Here is a 6,000-nt window from a genome sequence, read left to right on the forward strand (position 1 = left end):
TCAAGAGGGGATACATAAAGTATGCCTTATTTACTTTGAAGATCTACTAAAATAGTGATTTTGTCAGACAGCATAGGCAACAGCTCTATAGAGATGAGATGATGACTTGGAATTAAATAATAAAGTAATCAAATAAAACAAATTTATGATACACAACAACTGAAATATTTCATTAAAGTGAAGTAATGTGAATAACTGATGGTTTATAAGTGATAAGCAGTAATGAACATTCACTACCATCATGGGACTTTATTAATTGGTTTATTCTGTGTTACAGCATTCAACCAACACAATGCATGGTGCATGTATTTATTTTTTAAATATCAAAACCGAAATCAAAAATCGTTATTATTTTTTTTAATAATCGAGCCGAAACCGAACCGACCTCAAAAAGCACTAATAATAAACTAATAATAATAACTAATAATAAACACAGCACTAATAGAGGTAGCATGCTAGCTAGCTAGCTAACTTTAGCTGGCCAGAACTCTAGCTAGCTAGCTAACTAATGTTAGATTGGCTAATGTTTATTGTTGATGTGCTGAGCCATGCATGACATGATGATAATCTTTGTCATGTTTGTCAGTCTGTCATGTTTAACCACCAAAAATAACCACTGTGGTGCATATGCTAACCCATGTTAGCCAGGTGATAGGTACATACAGGCTAAGGTTTTCTAGCTAGCTAGCCACAATTAAATAATGGCTAAAAAGCTATCTTGATTGGATAATAGATTTCGATGTAGGTCATTTTTTGCATTTTCAACAAACTGGCTATCTAGACGAATATCATTTACATTTAGCTAATTATGAAGTTAATTGTTTGCTAAATAAGTTGTGTCAGCATTGCCATTGTTTGACTGGAAGCAGGTTGACTACAGGGCTTGTTTTTTAGCTGGTGAATTAGTACAGCTGTAGCAGTCAACAGCCAATAACAAGCTATAAGGTATGAATGTATTTATGTTTTAACTCTAACCTATTTTTTGGAATTTGTCTTTCAGCATAAGAAGAACCTGCTCTCCTCTGCAAGTACAAGGAGATGAACAAGGGTGAACAAGGGTGAACAAGCAGCACTTTAGGTATTTTGTATTTGTACTTTATGAGCTTATTGCTTGAACTTGGGGGTCAGTGAATGTTATTGCTGGGTTTGTTATTGTTAATACAAGGTTTTAAAGTCTTGTCTATTTTAGTCTGCTTTCCTCTTTTACGGCTTCAAATGTCTGGAGCCTGGTGTTGTTGTAGCCAAGGAGCTTTCATTCAGATGGAACCAGATTTCAGCTGCTTTGCAACGTTGATAGCCTTCCTCCCAGAGATGTGCAAGCATCCCCTGGACTGGACACATCCCGGCAAACATATATTTTTGAGAATGAAAAGGCCATGAATATTACATGTCCTGCTCCAAATGGCAGGTCAGAAATAGATTCCTTTGTTCATATCATAACATGACCTGAACCAAAGTCACTCAAAGGCAGTGGCGTGTATTCAAGCCAGGCTTACCCAAAGAATTGACCAAGAAAAACTAAAAATACATATAATTATTTATCTTTTGTCTCTGTGTTTCCTCATTTTCTTTCAATTCGCAAGCGGCTGAATGTATCCCACAGGAGAAAGCATTCGAGCGAGTGAAACAGCACCTCTCTGTCTCTCTAAGTGTAGGCCATCTATCTGACGCTGCCTGGTCCAAATGAGTATGACATTGTTGCCGCAAAGGCAAAGGAAGCCAGCAAGCATTTGGCCTCCCTTGATAAAAAAATATATAAAAAATTTGCCAATCAGCATTGAGCTAAACTGTGAATGGTCCTGGCGCACCAAAAAAAAATTGTCAAGGGAAGCCAACTTGGATTTTGCCATCACAAATCCCATTGAGAGCATACATCATTGACAGAAAAACTTGTTGCATCTCATTATGTTGTTGTCCTCCGGTGGCTAGCTAGCTAGCTAATATTGTCCCTTACCTAAATTAGCAATGGATTGAGATGGGATTTGGACTTGTGGTTTTACTTAATTCTCCGTACTGGCCAATGATTATAACGGCGATTCGGATCCAACCATTAATTCATACATTGTTGTGCCCCTGGCCTGAGAGGATGGAATTTCAAAATGTAGCTAGATGTAGAAGGCTAATGTTAACTAGCTAACATTGCCCATGAATGGAAGTTAGGCTAGCGAGCCAGCATTTTAGCTAGGTAGCCTAGGACAACATAAAATAAAAGTGTGAAGTGTATGACAGAGTGACAGACATGAAAGAGAGGAGGATTGCATTGGTTTTTCTCTACAAGTAGGGTTAGTCAACATGTCAAATCAAATCACATTTTATTGGTCACATACACATGGTTAGCAGATGTTATTGTGAGTGTAGCGAAATGCTTGTGCTTCTAGTTCCGACAGTGCAGCAATATCTAACATGTAATCTAGCAATTCCACAAGAACTACCTAATACACACAAATCTACTTGCATGAACGTGCATGCACACACACACACACACACACACACACACACACACACACACACACACACACACACACACACACACACACACACACACACACACAGAAAGCAGAACCATGGACAGCTACAACGTTGTATCTTTTAGTTGTCACTGTATTAGACTTAGCAGTGGTGATTTGATGGTTTTGAAATGTTGAAGCTGAAATGGTGCTGGAATAGTGGAGACAGCTCCTGTTTTCTTTGTGATTTATGGTAACTCCGCGTGGTTCTAAATCAATAGTTGTTTAGTCGTCCAAAAATGTCAGAAACATTAACTTTCTTGACCATGCTGTAGGTCATATAACTGTCTGTTACTGTACATGCAATATGCTTTGTGGACTTCACTGGACAGAGGTTGCTATCTGGTTTTGTGATAAAACAAAGGTGTGGTTGAATTTATTCTGCCACTGTGTCTTCTTATTGTATCAACCTTTAGGCCTATATATCACATTCGCAAGGCATATGAATTAACAGGTTATAGAACAAACAACGCAATTATCACAACACATACACTACCGTGCAAAAGTTTGGGGTGACTTAGAAATTTCCTTGTTTTTGAAAGAAAAGCAAATGTTTTTGTCCATTAAAATAAAATCTAATTGATCAGAAACACAGTGTAGACATTGTTAATGTTGTAAATGAATATTGTAACTGGAAACGGCAGATTTTTTACGGAATATCTACATAGGCGTACAGAGGCCCATTATCAGCAACCATCACTCCTGTGTTCCAATGGCACGTTGTGTTAGCTAATCCATGTTTATAATTTTAAAAGGCTAATTGATCATTAGAAAACCCTTTTGCAATTATGTTAGCACAGCTTAAAACTGTTGTTCTGATTAAAGAAGCAATAAAACTAGCCTTCTTCAGACTAGTTAAGTATCTGGAGCATCAGCATTTGTGGATTCGATTACAGGCTCAAAATGGTCAGAAACAAAATAACTTTCTTCGGAAACTCGGCAGTCTATTCTTGTTCTGAGAAATGAAGGCTATTCCATGCGAGAAATTGCATCTCGTACACCGCTGTGTATTACTCCCTTCACAGAACAGCGCAAACTGGCTCTAACCAGAATAGAAAGAGGAGTGGGCGATCCCGGTGCACAACTGAGCAAGAGGACAAGTATATTAAAGTGTCTAGTTTGAGAAACAGATGTCTCACAAGTCCTCAACTGGCAGCTTCATTAAATAGTACCCGCAAAACACCAGTCTCAATGTCAACAGTGAAGAGGCGACTTGGGATGCTGGCCTTCTAGGCAGAGTTCCTCTGTCCAGTGTCTGTGTTCTTTTGGCCATCTTAATCTTTTCTTTTTATTGGCCAATCTGAGATATGGGTTTTTCTTTGCAACTCTTCTGTGAAGGGAGTAGTACACAGCATTGTACGAGATCTTCAGTTTCTTTGTAATTTCTCACATGGAATAGCCTTCATTTCTCAGAACAAGAAAAGTTTCAGAAGAAAGTTCTTTGTTTCTGGCCATTTTGAGCCTGTAATCGAACCCACAAATGCTGATGCTCCAGATACTCAACTAGTCTAAAGAAGGCCAGTTTTATTGCTTCTTTAAATCAGAACAACAGTTTTAAGCTGTGCTAACATAATTGCAAAAGGGTTTTCTAATGACCAATTAGCCTTTCAAAATTATAAACTTGGATTAGCTAACACAAAGTACCATTGGAACACAGGAGTGATGGTTGCTGATAATGGGCCTCTGTACGCCTAAAAATCTGCCGTTAAAAATCTGCCGTTTCCATTTACAATATTAATTTACAACATTAACAATGTCTATACTGTATTTCTGATCAATTTGATGTTATTTTAATGGACAAAAAAAGCTTTTCTTTCAAAAACAAGGACATTTTAAGTGACTCCAAACTTTTGAACGGTTGTGTAGGTTCTAATTTGGGTTTTTTGGGGGTGGGGGGGTTCTTGGCTTCCCCAGTGATTTTACCCACGCACCACTACTGCTCAAAAGGATCTTATGATATATGCCTAGATCTATATAGATTGTTTTTACCTTTATGTGTTTGTGTGTTTTAAGTTGTTACTTCTTGTAAGCTAGCACCTGAAGTTAATCAAATATTGTAATCTTGAAATATTTTCTTTGTTTTTTAAGCAATGTACCTCACTGCTTTAGCATATGGCCACAGTCACATGGGTTCACATGTGAATTCTTAAAGAGATGGGTGGGTCTAAAGCTTAAGAGTTTTTGAACTATGTTAAATGGGTGTGAACAAAGAGACGCATTGTAGCTGTTCAATATGAAAGGTTATCTTTATTATACAACAAATAGGCAATTTAATACCCAAAGTTTTGCCTAATGAGGGAATTAGTGAGATAATGTACAGGATATCTATTTTGGCAATTTGGTGAAAATCTTCCTTTACTAAATGCATGTTTCCCAAGGATTATTGTAAAGCAAGTGTGTAAATGGCTGCCAAATCTTTGAAAAGCCTTTTTCTCCTGAATGGAATTATACATTCATCAACATTCAAAGCAACATTACTTCCCCATGTCTGATCCTACTACAGTGTATGCTATACCATGTTGAAGCGCTGAGTCTGTAACGTTACTTGAGTACAATGTAAAAAAAAAAAAGCTAATCCCTTACATTTGATTTAAGGCCCCCACAAATGCACGTTCTGTCTGAAAAACATGACAGGCATATTATAAATCAAATCGTATATGCTTTATCATTAAAAACAACTTTCTACAAGACAGATTGCAGTTTCTATTTACTGTTGGCTACTTTGTTACTAAAGACGAATTGCAATTGCAAGTAATTTGGTAGATTTAGCACTTAGCAGAGTGATTTGCAAGAACATTTATTTCAAATGTTTGTAGATGACTTATTGTCAACCTTAACGTTTACAGTAAATTAAAGTAAATAAAAAGTTAATGACAATGTTAAACTTTATTGAATTGTAAATACTGTCAATTACATGTTTACTCACCTGCAAATTCTTTAGCACTGAAACTATCTTCTGTCAAGTAGTAGATTGCCAGGTGAAAACTCGAAACGGTAAGGCGATAATGACTTCAGATAATGTATCTAAGTATGATCATTTCTCGGTGATGATGACATCGATAAGTATCTAAATAAGGCAGATTTTCGACATCACCACACAGTTAAGGTGAAATTACTGTTCGCGGTTTCGATACATTATTCATATCTATGTTTGAGAAGTTGAGAAGTTGTGATGAAGTTGGTCCTACGCGCTCTTTGCACCCAGTCACTGAGCCTCTTGTTGGTAGGCTACGTATTCGTTATGGTCATCATCTCCAGCAGGGAGGTGTATCGGTTACCCTTTTGCCCTTGTGTGTGAGCGATGTGATTTCATATTCAAGCAGCCTGGTCTCATATACTAGACGTAACACAGTAAACGAAAATCCGGGACACTCAAATTAGTATGATATGTTGTGTTTTGTATAGTTACACAAGACAGAAGGTTACTTAAGGCAAAGCTTGCGTGTTCGAATCTCAGCAAGTACATTAGCATTTTAGCTAATTAGCAAATTAG

At 37.2% G+C, this 6,000-nt stretch overlaps 1 protein-coding gene across 2 annotated transcripts in view; it reads right to left on the minus strand.

Moving 5' to 3' along the window:
• Positions 1-5,779, minus strand: part of LOC106564006 (zinc finger protein GLIS3-like) — a 34,856-nt gene extending 29,077 nt beyond the window's left edge. The window contains exons 1-2 of one of the 2 annotated variants that reach the window (XM_045689807.1): positions 5,434-5,779; positions 5,091-5,125 (exon numbers count right to left, since the gene is read on the minus strand). The gene's annotated coding sequence lies outside the window, so the exon portion shown is untranslated. The remainder of the gene's footprint in view (positions 1-5,090; positions 5,126-5,433) is intronic. The other variant, XM_014129971.2, reaches the window with a different exon arrangement.
• Between the last annotated feature and the right edge of the window lie 221 nt (positions 5,780-6,000).

Source organism: Salmo salar, chromosome ssa01 (assembly GCF_905237065.1).
Source record: "Salmo salar chromosome ssa01, Ssal_v3.1, whole genome shotgun sequence".
NCBI classification, from domain to species: Eukaryota; Metazoa; Chordata; class Actinopteri; order Salmoniformes; family Salmonidae; genus Salmo; species Salmo salar.